At 45.9% G+C, this 17,176-nt stretch overlaps 1 protein-coding gene across 3 annotated transcripts in view; it reads left to right on the forward strand.

Moving 5' to 3' along the window:
* The first annotated feature begins 5,238 nt into the window (after positions 1-5,238).
* SLC25A42 (solute carrier family 25 member 42) overlaps positions 5,239-17,176 on the forward strand; it is a 32,071-nt gene continuing 20,133 nt past the window's right edge. The window contains exons 1-2 of one of the 3 annotated variants that reach the window (XM_082206629.1): positions 5,239-5,258; positions 8,151-8,386. The gene's annotated coding sequence lies outside the window, so the exon portion shown is untranslated. Of the gene's footprint in view, positions 5,259-8,150; positions 8,440-17,176 lie in introns of those variants that run through there. The other 2 variants (XM_082206631.1, XM_082206630.1) reach the window with 2 other exon arrangements.

A 17,176-nucleotide genomic window follows, 5' to 3' on the forward strand; every position in this document is an offset into this window, starting at 1 on the left:
CTTGAAATATGGACCTGAAGTAGAAATCCTGTTAGAAGCAGTATGGGCTCCAGAACAGATTGCTGTAATGCACTGCAAAGGTCATGGACGAGGAAGGGATCCAATAACCAGAGGAAATCATGCTGCTGACAAAGCAGCCCGAGAGGCAGCCCAAAAGCCTGTGGGAGGATTTATAGCAGCCCTCATACCAGAGGTAGTTCCAGAAGAAGTTAAACCTCACTATACCCCAGAAGAGAGGAAGTGGGCTGAACAGGAAGGAGCGGTTGTGAAGGACGGTTGGATGATCCTGCCGGACAATAGGATTTATGTACCTCATCACCTAGCAGGCACAATTGTAAGAAATTATCATGAATCTACTCACCTTGGCGGTACTGCAACCAGAGAGAGTCTCAGTCGGAAGTTGTATATTATTAATCTATCACAATTAGCAACTTGCATTTCACAGAAATGTGTTCTTTGTGCTAAAAACAATCCCAGGCAGGGACCGGTACAACCTCCTGGAATCCAACATGTGGGATATGTCCCCATGGAAAGCCTAATTGTGGACTTCACAGAGCTGGTCCCTTCTAAGGGATTCAAGTATCTCCTTGTGTTTGTGGATACTCTTACCGGATGGGTTGAAGCTTTTCCCACCCGAACTGAAAAGGCACGAGAGGTAACTAAGAGACTCCTCACTGAATTGATCCCGAGATTTGGGTTACCTAGATGCATTGGAAGTGACAATGGGCCAGCGTTCATTGATCAAGTAGTACAAGAAGTATGTCGAGTCCTACAAGTGAAATGGAGACTGCATGCAGCCTATAGACCTCAGAGTTCAGGGAAAACTGAAAGAATGAATCGGACTTTGAAAACCCAATTGGCAAAATTAACCCAGGAAACGGGATTGGGATGGGTAGATGTGTTACCCATAACACTGTTTCGTGTTCGGTGTGCACCCACAAAAAGACTTAAGTTGTCACCTTTTGAGCTCCTGTATGGGAGACCGCCCTCCTTTGTTCAGGATATTTCAGTTGACCTTAAACAAATAGGAGACCATGTGACACAGGGACAAGTGCAATCTCTCTCCCGTGTTTTTGTTTCTCTTAACAGGTGGGCCCTCGAGCGCACGCCGTGCAGCATTGCCGAGCCGATTCATCAGTTCCAGGCTGGCGATAGCGTATGGGTGAAAGAGTGGAAACGTGATCCACTTGCACCTAAGTGGCGTGGACCTTACACCGTCTTGCTCTCTACTCCAACAGCGGTGAAGGTAGCTGAGGTGACCCCCTGGATTCATCACTCCCGTTTGAAGAAGTCCGAAGGCAGTTGGACGTGCAAAGGTGACCCCTCTAATCCTCTTAAACTGACTCTCTCCAAAAACCCCTGTATCTAGCCCTACCGGGAACGGGCTAGGTCACGGGCAACATTAGACGACCGGCCTGCTGCAGCCACAACCTGGAAGCTGGCTGACCTGCGCACGCCTGAAGCTTGAGGAGCATCTGAACCAGCGATTGTGAAAGGAAAGATTCTCTTATACAATTGATTGACTGCCCCCCCCTTGTGGAACAATTATCAGAGATATTACTCATTGGGGATCCTCGGGATATATGTTTTGGTCTTGGTGGTTCCCCATTCCTGTCACTGGGGGAATTATATTGGGACTAATATTTATTTGCTATCACTATAAGGTAATCTTTTGTGGAAGGAATGCATATGCTAGACATCAACATGATTCTATTATTAATCCTGATCCCTTGGGAAGGGGAAGGGTCCTTGAATCTGGCCAAATTGACTAAATATGGATTCCACCATGACCACAATATGTGGGTAGGTTTAGCTGAAATGGTAGCCAATGTTGCAAATAGGACCAATTGCCTTGTTTGCTCTCTCGGGCCAGATGATTCAGAGGGAGGTATGCCCTTATTACCGATACCATTAGATGCCATTGGTATGGTAAGCGAAATACCACACCAAACAGAAGTACAGAATTTCCCCGGATGGAACTCAACTAAACCATTACGAGTTATACCTGTACAAGGGGAATTCTGTGTACATAAATCATCAGATGCAGCTGATTCTACCATGATAGGCTCTTCTCATTGTCACTATACTTGGGATAATATTAAGAATACCTGGGCACACGATACTACCTATCGAACTCGGGATGCCTTGCCCTGTGCACCTCCTTTTATTCATGCATGGAAAGTGGTATGGAACATAACTGTGACAGAAAAAGGCAATCTAACATACTGCACTGTGAACTCTCTACCTCTTTTGCTATTTCGCCTTCTGTACTCCACGTACCAAAGACCTCAGACACGATGGTTGTGGTGGATATGTGGAGAATGGGCATACAAGAAACTCCCCTCCAAATGGAGTGGGACTTGTTTCCTGGGATGGGTATTGCCACCAATGTGGATTATGCCCACTAATTTGGCCAAGCGAACACGAAGAAACGCTGATATTTCTCATATAGCAGGAGGAAGTACCCAAAGTTGGAGCGGTACTGATGATTGGCCACCAGAGCGCATTATAGCCTATTATGATCCTGCCTCCTGGAATCCTGGTGAGCTCATACAAGGGGCACGGGATCCTATTTATAATCTAAACAGAATAATTCGATTGCAAGCAGTAGTGGAACTTGTAACCAATGCAACGGCCCGGAGTTTGAGACTTATTGCACAACAGTTGGATGAAAGTAGAGCCGCCATTTTGCAGCTGAAAATGGGAATGGATTATGTACTTGCCAAGCAGGGAGGCCTATGTGGAGTCTTGAACTTGACAGGGAATGCCTGTTGCTTTAACATTTCAGATAATGGTGAGGCAATCCGTGTGTTGGCCACAAAGATGGAGAATATAGCACATGTCCCAGTACAAACATGGGAAGGATGGGATATGGGATGGCTCACCAATTGGTTACCTAATGTCACAGGACTCAAAGGGATACTATTGTCTTGCTTGTTTTTCTTGACAGTAGTGGTAATGGTTTTATGTATGATGCCATGTATCATTTCATGTTTTAGAAGTACAATTAGCAAGATGGTTTCAAATGAAACTCTACCTCATATCATGGCCCTATACAGAGCTTTACCTCAGGAATATGATGAAGGTCAAGCTATCAAGGACACTTGGGACGAAGGTCCTTGAGCTTGAAAGGGGGGAATGAGGCATCAGGCATAAGCCTGCATTTTATTAATGTTTGATCAGGACTTGTATATTAAAGAGAGCTTAAAGATTTTCAAAAGTTTCAAGCCAGAAGACCAGCAGTTTACAACCTTGGTAATGTTTATTCTTCTAGACAAGGGCCCCTTTGATTGATAGCAGAAAACAATTCTCAAAGTCGTAAAAGCTGAAATTACAGGAAACTGACCCTACATGTTACAGAAGATAAAAAAGGCAGAGATAAACATAATTAATAGTTGGTAAATAGTAAAATAATATCAATGTGCCTCCCAGTAAATGACCCAGATCTTCTTTCTAAGGTTAAAAGGCCAAGACCAAATGGGGAAGCATCTAGCTAGCAAGTCTTTTTGTCTAATGGGAAAAGCAGCTGGCTGAAGGAGGGGTTGTAAACTGGAGAGGCTTCTTTTGAAGCTGTTTTTTTACTGAGTTCCTTTTTACTTTACAAAGGCCTTATTCCTTTTAAAAGGCTACCTATGTTATGTATTAAATATATTGTCTTAAATGTAATTATGCAAAGGATTTAAGAAATGCTAGATTTCATATAGTTCTAAGAGTTGTATTTTGAAATTAAGTCAGCCACCAGTCTTGCCCCCCCTTGCTAGACAAGAGACGCCGTCCTGAGCAGTCCTGATTTATTAGTTGTCAAACATTTGTTTAGAAACCTTCAAATGAAGGAGATCTTTCAATGTTGATGTGAAACTCAAGATCCTTGACATATGTTTAAGATAAAAATTTAAGATTAACCATTTGTTTTAGAAGGCAAAAGGGCAAGGAGGGCAAGAGGTGAGCTGGTAATTAAGATTCCTTGTTGAGACACATGTAAGATATATTACTACTTATTTGTCATTTATAGATGTAACAATATATAGCTGTTTGTGTTCCATATAAGGACAGGAGGATGTGGGTGTATCTTTTAGGATTGGGTATAGCAATCAGCCAATAGGAAATCCAACTAGGCTGATTGGACAGAGGCAGCCACAGGAGGAGCAAAGGGGGCTGGATTAAGGGAATATAAGGGCTGGCCATAATGGCAGGAGCCAGGCCAGAGCTTGGTAACCATATACCACTGTGCCTCTCATTTATTTGTCTGACAAATAAATAATTATTTTAATTTCTCTATTGCTGCGTTGAATATTTCATTCCAGCTAAGCGTTAACCACAAGCAGGGTGCTACAGTAACACTAATCACAATAAGAAAGATAGTAATATTAGGGAAGTTTTTAATGTTTAATGCTGTGTTGTGTTTTTAATATTCGGTTGGAAGCCACCCAGAGTGGCTGGGGAATTAATAAATTAATAATAAATTATTATTGTTATTATAGGTATTGTTAACAATTGTTTTTAAGGACATTGTTCACATATATTTATACTGCTTAACTGTGTGTACATTGCAATCACTTATTCATTTTTGTGCGTAGTCATTTTAAGTGCATTGTTAATATAAGAATAAATGTGCAGTACTGTTAAAATGCATATCTTCATAAAATATAAACACATAAATAAATGAAGTATCCTATAGTACAGTAATTCAGTGCTTGGAATATAATATAATATAATTAATATAATATAATATAATATAATATAATATAATATAATATAATATAATATAATATAATATAATATAATATAATATAATATAATAATACAATACATTCCCTTCCCCCCAAATTAATACTTCATTACTAATTACCGTAATATTCGTACTACTGTAATAATAAAAGAAGTAAAGCCAGAGGCTCCACCCAGCTTCGCCTTTCCCCGCCCACTGGGCGTGACTACCCCGCTAAACCCCGCCCCGCTTTCCGCCACCGCCTTTCGCGGCCTATTGCCTTCCCCAGTTCCACTTTCCCCGCCTCCTTTCCACAATGCCTCTCCCGGATTGGCGCAGGCGGACTGCCACTCCCGCCGGCGCCGGAGCTCCCCGCTCCCCTCTCTTCCCTCTCGCCTCGCCCGCCCCGCCCCTCGGCCTCGCCCCGCGCTGATTGGCCGAGACGGGGGCGTAGGGGGCGTGGCTCGGCGGGCCTACCCGGAGGCGGCGCGGCGGCGGCGGCAGAAGCAGCTGGAGGAAGGAGCGCGAGCGAGCGCGCCCGAGGGGAGGGGTGAGTTCTCAGCGTGGTCGGCACGGGACGCGCATGCGCACGGGGCAGCTGCCCCACTCCTCACCTAAGGGAGGAAATGGGGGGGAGGAGTAACTGACATGGACCCCCCCTCTTAAAAAGTGCGTCTTTAAGGTTATTATGCGTTAATTTTGGTAGGGGGAGTCGAAAGCTTATTGCCCCCCCCTAGTTTGTCTCCCATAGGTTAGGGGGCTTAAAGTCTGTGGCTCTGACCTCCCCCCATTTGAAATGACAGTTCCAACCCCCCCCCCACTTGAGGGGAGGGCAAGGCTTGTTTCCTGGCCTCCCACCCCCCCCCGCCGGGTTGAAATTGGTTGGGGGCTTGTGCCCTTGGTGGTATATTTGGGGGGGTTATAAATGTGACACCCCCCCCCAATCTGAAATCAGGGAGGGGGTTAAAGTAAGGGGGTGGAGAGCTTAATCGCTCCCCTTGCTGTCTGAAAGAAGGGAGGATCATATGGTTAATTTCTGTCACCCCCCCCTTATGAGATTGAAGAGGGGCAAGGGGCGGTCTCTGAGATACGGATTTTTTGGGGGGGAGATAACTCTCCCTACAATTTTGGGGGGCCAGAGGTTGAGTCCCTCGCCTCTTCACAAGAGCTGAGATCCTTATTGTGTGGGGGGAGGGGGGCAGTTGTCAAAAAATCCGCAACCCACCCATTAGGAAAGATCTGTCTCTAAAAGTGAACTGGCTTCCTCGTTTCTCTTCCCAGTGCCCCACCCTGCCCTGCAAGCAAAGGGGCAGGGGTCTTCATTTCCCCTTATCAAGCCTGAGTGCTTATGGGTGTTTTTCGGTGGGTTGGGGGGTGGGGAGATCAGACGTTAACCTTCGGACTAACAGCCCCCTGGTATGACTCCCCCACACAAAATAAAAAGTTTCCCTGCCTTGTTCCCCCCCCCCAACAGGTAGAGAATTGAACGTCCTCTGTGGGCATCGAGGGGTTAATTCACCCCCAGATTTAATTATACATTAACTCTGCTTGAAGTGGGGGGGCAGAAAAAAGGCTAAGTTCTGCTCCCTCCCCATTTGCCTGCTTGAAAAGCGGGGTGGGGGGGGCTTTGAAAACACTCAAGCTTTCAAGGACTCGGGGAAATTTCAGTTCGGGGGGGGGGGCGTGGAAGGTGACTTTGTTTTCCTGGTCAGAGTTTGAGGCTGGGGAATAGAGAGCAACTTTGAGGCTACTTCGAAGGACAAAAAATGGGAGGTCTGTTTCTTTAGGTGTGGGTACAGTTTTTTTAAAAGTGTTTTGGCTTCCTTTCTCCTTGGCATTCCTCCCACCCACTCCAAATTTATTTATTTAAAGTATTTATAAGCCAGTTTTGGGGGTAAAAATAGAGATACCTCTTCCAACCGTCAATGTATGCAAAGTTGTGTGTTTTTTTAAAAGAAATATTCTCCCCCCTTGATGCCCTGCCTTTTTCTGCTAAAAATGTATAATATATAAATGGGTGTGTATATATGAACTGTTTCTCAAGACAGACGGGTGCCAACAAAACAACTCTCTATATTGGATACAGTTGTACCTTGGTTTTAAAATTCAATCTGTTCCGGGAGTCAGTTCAACTCTGGAATATTTAGAAAACCAAGGAGCGGCTTCTGATCAGCTTCCAAAAATTGTTCAAAAACTGGAATAATTACTTCTGGTTTTTGATTGTTGGGGAGCCGGAACGTTTGAGTTCAAAGGCATTTGGCTTCCGAGGTTCCGCAGTACATAAAGAGAGAGAGAGATTGAGAAATATCTCTAGCACAGCTGGAATGTACAAAGGTTAAGCGCCTCAGACATTGTTCTGCTGGTCTCCTTTGGGTTGAAAAAGCTGCTTCCTGATGTGAAAAAAATCATAGAAATGTATTGTCAGAAGGGACCACCGGGGGGCATTTAGTTCAACCCCCTGAAATGTAGGAATCTGTCACCCAATGTGGGGCTTGAACCCTCAACCCAGGGATTGAGAGACTAATGCTCTACCAATCTAGCTATCCAGCCTCAAGTAAGATCTTAAAACTGGGGGGGGGGGGGGCATTTGCTTGATGGAGGAATGCACTGTACTGGGAGAGACTTGCCAATGGCCTGATTTGGAATAAGGCAGATTCACCTATTGGAATCCTTGGTTTCCTTGGGCAAAATATTGGTGGGGATTCGCACCCATCGCCCTCCGGGTGTTTCAGTACTCCAACTCTCAGCAGCCAGGAATGGTCAGGGGCGATGATGGGAGTTGAAATTCAGCAAAACCTGGAAAATAGATGTTTTCTCCTCCTGGTTATCCTCTCCAAAGTCTATGGGAAGAGTTGATAGTAAAACAGCAGGAGAGTCCTGGCCCAGCAGGACATCTGCTCTGCATGCAGAATATCGCAGGTTCAGTCCCAAGCGTCTCCAGGTAGGACGGGGAGAGCTGCTGCCGGTCAGTGTAGGTGATACTGAGCAACGTGGACTAATGCAAGGTCTGGCTCTGCGTAAGCCAGCGTATCAAGGTTCTAGATTGCAAAAAATAAATCAACATCACCCTGCTTGCTGAGGTCCCAGGTTCACTTCCCAGCATCTCCTGATAGGACTGGGGATGCCATAGAATCATAGATTACATAGATTGGAAGGGACTCCAAGAGTCATCTAGTCCAACCCCCTGCAAAGCAGGAATCTCAGCTCAAACATCCATGACAGACAGCCATCCAACCTCTGCTTTAAAACCTCCAAGGAAGGAGAGGCCACCACCTGTTCCTCTTATTATCAGAAAGTCTTTCCTGAGGCTGATTCGGAATCTCCTTTCTTGTAACTGGTTCGGATCCTACCCTCCAGAGCAGGAGAAGACAAGCTTGCTCCCTCTTTCATGTGACAGCTGTTGAGATATTTGAAGATGGCTCTCATATCTCCTATTTTCTAGGCTAAACACCCCCAGCTCCTTCAAGCGCTCCTCATCAGGCTTGGTCTCCAGACCCTTGACCATCTTGTTCACCCTCCTCTGCACACCTTTCAGCTTGTCAAGATTCTTCTTGAATTGTGGTGCCCAGAACTGGACACAGTATTCCAGGTGTGGTCTGACCAAGGCAGAATAGAGTGGCACTGTGACTTCCCTTGATCTGGACACTAGACTTCTGTTGATGTCCCCTGGATCAAATGGTAGAGAACCAGTGCAGACCATATTGACCTAGACAGACGAGTGCTCTGACTCTGTAAGCTTCCTGTGTCCCTAAGGACCAGCTGAGCTCCTTATGCTGGGGTTGGTTAGCCCCCCTCCCCCCAGCCCTATTTAATGTGAATCCATTGGGATTTCTGTTCGTGGTGATATTGGGGAGGTTACATTATTCTTATTCTTGTGGTGGTGGTATCAGGGTGGCCACTTAATTAATTAAGTTTGTATATTGCCCTACACCTGTATATCTCAGGGCAAGAAACCAAACCAAAAATCCCTCTTCCAATCCTGCCTTTGATACTCTCCCTGCATAGTTTTGGGGGCAGACATGATTTGCTCCTAAATGGCGCATGCCCTGTAATTTCTTGCTGAAATCCTGCAACTTTTTATACTGCGAATGTTCTGGTTTGGGATTTCCTTGTTGTGCAAAAGTGCCCTTCTGGAGGTCAGTAACAATGGGGTGGCATGCATTGCTGAGCAACTAATATAAAGCAGAATGGTGTGTGGACGGTCCGGGATAAACCCAGCACTGATGCAGAATGACCTGATCAGTTGCAGCAAACTCCCCTAGGAGGAAAGGTTCCTTCAGCGTCTGGGACTTTTTAGTTATGAGAAAAGGCAGGTTAGAGGCGACACAATGGAAGTTCAGGGCAGGTCCAGGCAAGTCCTTAAAACTACGGCACTCCCTCCCACTTGAGGCAGGAATGGCCACCAACTTGGTTGGCTTTGAGAGCTGATTGGGCAAGTTCAGGGAGGAGAAATTCAGTGGCAACTCGCCACCATGGCTATGCTTCTCCCACATTCAGAAGCCGCAATGCTTCTAAATCCCAGTTGCTGGAAGCCACTGAAGGGGAGAGGTCTCTTGAACTCGGGTCCTGCCCGTGGGCTTCCCAGGGGGCATCTGGTTGGCCACGGTAACAACAGGATGCTGGTTAGAATCAAGGTTGCAGGTTTGATTCCTATATGGGGCAACTTGCAGGGGGTTGGACTAGATGACCCTCAGGGTCCCATCCAATGCTAAAATTCTGTTTCTTGCTGGGCTGTTGGCTGGATCCAGCGGACTGTGTTTATGCTGCACAATGAGCCCACCCACAGAAAAACCACACCAGGCTGGAGCGAGATTTCTCCCCACTCTTTGCAAAGATGCATTGCTTTCCCCTGTGTATATAGATTGAGCCTGACCGTGCCGGCGGCGCCAGATGGGAGTTGGAGCCCAAACATCTGGATGGCACTAGGTTGACAAAGGATGGTCCGCACCAGAGTTTCCCAAACTTGGGTTTCCAGCAGTTTTTGGACGACAACTCCCATCCCTAGGTGCCCAGTGGTCGGGGATGATGGGAACTGTAGTCCAAAAACAGCTGTAGACCCAAGTTTGGGAAGTCCCGATCCACACCAACACAGGTGCAACTACATATGCAAAAAAGGTAGCCTTATTTATAGTAAAAACCTCCATAATTTCACTTCAGGGTTTGTGGACCATTGTGGAGCTTTTGACGATCGATTGACTGAAAGTTTAGGACAAGAATTGCGTAATGGCTTCTTTTCTTTAAGTAGTTAAAGCTGGATTAAAAGCAGATAAAAGCTGATAACAACAACTAAAAGGAATTGGCAGCTCTCAAAACAACTTCAGCTCCCAAATGCCTGGTCTGCTTTTAAATTTCTCCTGGAAGCTAATAGCGAGGGAGATGGATGCACCCCATGAGTAAGGGCATCTCACAAATGGGAAGTCACCACCAAGGAGGCCCCGTCTTGGGTCACTGCCAACTGGGCACCCTGGCAGCCTTGTGTTAACCTTGTGGATGGGGGGTGGCGAGGGCGGAGGACTTCTGCATCTTTTACCCCGACCAAGCAGGGCTTGTCTTCCAGCCTCGCCAATGTGAAGGAAGGCCTCCAGTCCTTCGTGTATAACATGGCAGTGGCAGAAAGGAGTCACCCCCTGCCAGTCTGCTTACTTTCCTGCGTGGAATGCCTGCTGGCAACAGATGAGCTCAGTCGTTGAAGCATGAGGCTCTAATCTCGGGGTTGTGGGTTCAAGCCCCACAATGGGCAAAAGCAAGGCTTTTTCCCCCAGCTGGAACCTAGTTCCGTTGCCTCTTGTGCAACTGCCTTTGCCATTTTAAGAGAATGAGGGAGGCATTCAAAGTGAGTTGCAGCACCTCTTTTTCAAGAAAACTAGCACTGGTAAAATAACAACCCCCTTGGGCTCCCTTCCAACTCTACAGTTATAAGATTCTTTGACCAGGCATTTGGGATTCAAGGCTTTCTCGTCACTTTACACCAGCCCTGTGAGGTAGGCAAGGAGTTCTCTCTTCATGTGGCTGATAGAAATGTGGGTGGAAAAAATGAGGCTGCAGGGAATAATTTTATAGCAGAGCGGGGATTTGAACTCGGGACCGAAACGTTGCCGTTCCACTCTCTTTTTAAAAAAGTCCCACATCTTTTTGCCTGGGGGCTCTACCAGAATCCTTAAAAACAGCTAGGGAGCAGTGATTTTTTTGACGGGCTACTTGCAGTGCTGCAAAGAGGACTTTTAATCTTGAGGAGCAATAGTACAGTATGTTTGCCTAAGGAGCTGCCCAGCGGGTAGACTTTGAACGCTCTGGTTCTGGAGAGACCTCCAGGCGGGGACCTCTGCAGGAATTCTCCCCTGGTACGCAGACAGGGTCAGCAAACAGAGGATAAACTAGCAGAGAAAGCTGGTTGACTCCACTGACGTTGGCTGGGTCTAAGCCCCTGGGAGTGGGACCCTCACCTCTGGGGAAGGGAACCCACTGGAGCGTGATGGGGGATGATTATGGGAAGGGCTGGATCTCACCAAAGGAGAGCCGGCTAGCCTAGCATGCTGCTCTCAAAGGCATCTTCAGGATCAAGCGCAAGTCAGGCCCCACAGAGAGCACTCTGCAGGAGTCCAGTCTGGACACATTATTAGCAATAGGCAACATTTTACTGTTTTAACTTGTTCTGTGAAATTGCTCCCTCTAACAGTAAATCTGAAGAGATGACAGATTAGCGCCTGGCTAATTTCGAACACTGATCTTACAAATACAGTGGTACCTCTGGTTGCGAACGGGATCCGTTCCGGAGGCCCATTTGCAACATGAAAAGAGCGCAACCCACAGCGGCGCATATGCATATGTGCAGGTTGCAATTCGCTGCTTCTGTGCATGCGCATGATGTCATTTTGCACTTCTGCACATGCGCAAGCAGCAAAACCCAGAAGTAACCCTTTCCGGTACTTCCGGGTCACCGCGGGACGTAACCTGAAAGAATGTAATATGAAGCGGACGTAACATGAGGTATGTCTGTACAGTAATAGCTCGGAGACTCACGCAGAGAGACACGGGTGGGCTCCTGTGAAGCCAGCTGGTCCTCATTTTATGAATAAAATCACATATCAGATACTCGTGCAGAGAGACTCCTCTGAAAGCAGCTGGCTCTCACTTCCTCTGCATCTTCTTTTTGCACCGTTCAGTTCAGGAGAGACAAGGTCTCCATCTCCAAGAAGTCTGAGGAAGCCTGTTAAGCTCTGAGTTTTTCCCCAAGGGAAAAAGAAATAGGTCAAGGCCTTTTTGGGAAAACAGCCATTCAGGATTATTTTACAGCCTGCCAGCCAGTTCCCTTTGGCCGAGGTGGGGAGTGGGCAAGCGAAGAGAGGTTTTCCTTTCCCCATCCTTTCGCTTCTTGGTGGTGGGCAGTGAGAGTTTTGTGGTTTTGTGGAGAGACAATGGGAGAGCCTGGCTCCTGGTCTCCCAGCTGGGAAAAATCCCAGAAGTTCTTGGGGTGGTGGGGAGGCTGACCCCTTTAAAAGAAATTATGGCGAGGGCCTCTCTCTACGTGGCTGAACTGGTGCCCAGGCTGGTCCTAAGAGAACAGGAGGAAATCTTATTTACTGTGGCTGCAAAGAGCAATGCTTGGGGAATGCACCCAAATCTATGCTTTGAACCAGAGGTTCCCGCCCGCCCTGGGAGCAGCAGGCTTTGGAAAACTGGTGTCGTTGGATCGAGACCATCAATTTTGCAGAGTTAATCTCCCCCCCAATTCTTTTGCCCAATCTGGGGCTCAAAATAGTTTGAGCTGGATTTTGAACAAATGTGCAATTAATTTACTGCTTTGAATCTTATGGTGTCAGCACAGTGGTTCTCGAGCTTTCAGAATAAAAATGTGCTCACGCCACACCAGATTTTTTTATTGATAAGAAATATATTGGAAAACCAAAAGAAACAACTTCTGGCGGTGTTTGATTTGTAACGTAGAGCACAGTTACTTTATAATACGATCATGGGACACCCAGAAAGTATTAAGGACACACATCATTCCCAAAATATAATTGTAAGCGAACCTCTTACATATGAACCTTAAACAGTGCTTTTTCTGGGGGACGTAGGGGGACCCATACCCCCAATCATCTTTTTTTAGAAAAAAAAGCACTGACCTTACATATAAACTCAGTGAGAGGTGTGAGCTTGTTTTTTTTTGCTAGGTAATCTCATTTATATTAGCTCAAATTTGAGACGAACAAGCACTCATCAACACAAAGCAGCCTTCCTCTTTTCTGATCTTTCATATTTGTAGGAAAATCCCTGTTCACAACAATATGATGTGGATAAATGTAGAAGAATAGCTAATACAGTGGACGCTCTGGTTGCGAACGTGATCTGTGCGGGATGCACATTCGCAACCCGCAGTGGCGCGTCTGCACATGTGCAAAGCGCGTTTTAGTGCTTCTGCGCATGCGCGGCCGCCGAAACCCAGAAGTAACCCGTTCCAGTACTTCCGGGTTTTGGCAGTCCGTAACCTGAAAAATAATAATAAAGGACAAAAGTGGTAAAGATCTAACTGAAGCAGAAGACATCAAGAAGAGGTGGCAAGAATACACAGAGGAATTATACCAGAAAGATATGGATGTCTCGTACACCCCAGGTAGTGTGGTTGCTGACCTTGAGCCAGACATCCTGGAGAGTGAAGTCAAATGGGCCTTAGAAAGCACTGCAAATAACAAGGCCAGTGGAAGTGATGGTATTCCAGCTGAACTGTTTAAAATTTTAAAAGATGATGCTGTTAAGGTGCTACACTCAATATGCCAGCAAATTTGGAAAACTCAGCAGTGGCCAGAGGATTGGAGAAGATCAGTCTACATTCCAATCCCAAAGAAAGGCAGTGCCAAAGAATGCTCCAACTACCGCACAATTTCACTCATTTCACATGCTAGCAAGGTTATGCTTAAAATTCTACAAGGAAGGCTCAAGCAGTATGTGGACCGAGAACTCCCAGAAGTGCAAGCTGGATTTAGAAGAGGCAGAGGAACCAGAGACCAAATTGCAAACATGCGCTGGATTATGGAGAAAGCCAGAGAGTTCCAGAAAGACATCTACTTCTGCTTCATTGACTATGCAAAAGCCTTTGACTGTGTTGACCACAGCAAACTATGGCAAGTTCTTAAAGAAATGGGAGTGCCTGATCACCTCATCTGTCTCCTGCGAAATCTCTATGTGGGACAAGAAGCTACAGTTAGAACTGGATATGGAACAACTGATTGGTTCCAAATTGGGAAAGGAGTACGGCAAGGCTGTATATTGTCTCCCTGCTTATTTAACTTATATGCAGAATTCATCATGCGAAAGGCTGGGCTGGATGAATCCCAAGCCGGAATTAAGATTGCCGGAAGAAATATCAACAACCTCAGATATGCAGATGACACAACCTTGATGGCAGAAAGTGAAGAGGAATTAAAGAACCTTTTAATGAGGGTGAAAGAGGAGAGCGCAAAATATGGTCTGAAGCTCAACATCAAAAAAACGAAGATCATGGCCACTGGGCCCATCACCTCCTGGCAAATAGATGGGGAAGAAATGGAGGCAGTGAGAGATTTTACTTTCTTGGGCTCCATGATCAGTGCAGATGGTGACAGCAGTCACGAAATTAAAAGACGCCTGCTCCTTGGGAGAAAGGCGATGGCAAACCTAGACAACATCTTAAAAAGCAGAGACATCACCTTGCCAACAAAGGTCCGTATAGTAAAAGCCATGGTTTTCCCAGTAGTGATGTATGGAAGTGAGAGCTGGACCCTAAAGAAGGCTGATCGCCGAAGAATTGATGCTTTTGAATTATGGTGCTGGAGGAGACTCTTGAGAGTCCCATGGACTGCAAGAAGATCAAACCTCTCCATTCTGAAGGAAATCAGCCCTGAGTGCTCACTGGAAGGACAGATCGTGAAGCTGAGGCTCCAATACTTTGGCCACCTCATGAGAAGAGAGGACTCCCTGGAAAAGACCCTGATGTTGGGAAAGATGGAGGGCACAAGGAGAAGGGGACGACAGAGAATGAGATGGTTGGATGGTGTTCTTGAAGCTACTAGCATGAGTTTGATCAAACTGCGGGAGGCAGTGGAGGACAGAAGTGCCTGGCGTGCTCTGGTCCATGGGGTCATGAAGAGTCGGACACGACTAAACGACTAAACAAACAAACAAAACCTGAAAAAACCAACCTGAAGCCTCTGTAACCCGAGGTATGACTGTGGTCTTGAAGAGAGGCATGGGTACTGTTTCCAGGGTATTTGTGTGTATTTGTGTGTGTGTGTAAAATTATTTTGATGCGATACCATGCTTACTACACTGAAAAGTTAAAATGTTTCTTTAATTGCCCTTGAATCTTCTCAGCACAATTGCCACCCTCTCCTGCTGCCCTTTGAGAAGCACTGGGTGGGCAATATAAACCACTATTTGTAACCACTAACCTGTCAAGTTTCTAGATCTCATGGTTGCAAAAAACCACACAAAAAAAAATCTGTATACATGGATGAGATCATGGGTTCAGGTCCCGGCATTTTCGGATAGGACTGGGAAGGTCTGTCCCTGGGAATGGCAAAGAGCTGCTGCCAGTCAGTGTGGGCAATACAGAGCTAGATGGACCAATATAATGCAATTTCCTTACAAAACACAATTATATAGAAAAGAGAGGGGAAAGATTTTTTTAAAAAAAAAACAGTTTTATTGAAGGTTTTTAATATATTGAGCACTAAAATCCCAACGCATTTCTAAAAAGATTATAAAAGATTATAAAAAGGAAATAAAATAATATTTTCCTCTTCTTTTTTGCTTTTTCTCTTACCTATAAAATTGTGTTTTGTAATAATATATTGTTGTTTATTGGGACGTGGGCAGCGCTGTGGTTTAAACCACAGAGCCTAGGAGTTGCCAATCAGAAGGTCGGCGGTTCGAATCCCCGCAACAGGGTGAGCTCCCGTTGCTCGGTCCCTGCTCCTGCCACCCTAGCAGTTCGAAAGCACGTCAAAGTGCAAGTAGATAAATAGGTACCACTCTGGCGGGAAGGTAAACGGCGTTTCCGTGCGCTGCTCTGGTTCGCCAGAGTCCTGCTGGCCACATGACCCGGAAGCTGTACGCCGGCTCCCTCGGCCAATAAAGCGAGATGAGCGCCGCAACCCCAGAGTCGGCCATGACTGGACCTAATGGTCAGGGGTCCCTTTACCTTTATTGTTGTTTATTATCTTTTTAGAAGTGTGTTTGGATTTTAGTGCTCGATATGTTAAAAACCTTCAATGAAATTGTTTATATAATGCATCTTCTGCAAATAATAATAATAATAATAATAATAATAATAATAATATCTTTATTGTCATTGCTCCCTTCGGGGACAACGGAATTACTTGACTGCTCCATAAAAACACTAATTAAACAATACAGTATAATACAGCAAGGGAGATTAGATGACTTTCAAAGTCCGGGCTTCCCATTCAGGGCCGAGATTGCTCTGGAGAAGAAGCTGTTCTTAAGACGGCTCGTTCTTGTCTTCATCGTCCTGTATCTCCGTCCCGACGGCAAGAGCTCGAAGAGACAGTGACCAGGATGCGATGGATCTTTTACTATGTTCAGTGCCTTCCTATGGCACCTTGTGGCATAAATCTGCTCTAAGGTGGAGAGTGGGCAGCCAACAATGCTCTCTGCTGCCTTAACAACCCTGCACAACCCCATCCTGTCCTGGGCAGTACAGCTTCCGTGCCACACACATAAGCCATAAGTGAGCACGCTCTCAATGGCACAGTGATAGAAGGCAAGCAGCAGTTTCTGCGGAAACTGTTTTTCCTTAGTATTCTCAAAAAGTACAGTCTCTGCTGCGCCTTCTTCACAAGCCCCCTTGTGTTGACACTCCAGGACAGATCCTCTTGTAATTCAGTGCCCAAAAATCTGAACGTTGTTACCCTCTCCACACAGACCCCATCAGTCAAAAGTGGCTGGACGTTGCTCTTCTGTCTCCTGAAGTCCACCACAAGCTCCTTTGTCTTCCTTGTATTTATGAGCAAGTTGTTAGCTCTGCACCACTCTGTCAGCTGGTCCACCTCATCTCTATAATCCGTTTCACCCTCCCTTTCAGGGTGAAATCCCAGTGCGACAAGTTATAATCTCACAATAAACTGAAATCCCAGTGCGGCAAGTTATAATCTCACAATAAACATATTTTTTTTAAAAAACAGCTGAAAGCTTCTGTGACCAGTTTCACCCTCTCTTGTTGGCTTGTGAAAAATGCCTCTTCGTTTTATAGAGAATCTGCTTGGTTACTGAATTCCAAGGAGTGTTGCTATGCTGCTGGTTTTGATGTATTTAAAGTCTTACCACTCCAGTTTCAAAAGTGAAATGTGGTTTGATTCCCCTTTGTTTGAATCCTGAGGTTTGTGGCTGGCTTTGGGTTTGAGGAGGTATTAGGCAGTGCGCAATGGGCTACCTGTGACAATCAGCTCTGCCTTTCAGAGAGGTGAATTGGGC

The sequence above is a fragment of the Podarcis vaucheri genome, assembly GCF_965113315.1.
Source record: "Podarcis vaucheri genome assembly, chromosome: 18".
Lineage (NCBI taxonomy): Eukaryota > Metazoa > Chordata > Lepidosauria > Squamata > Lacertidae > Podarcis > Podarcis vaucheri.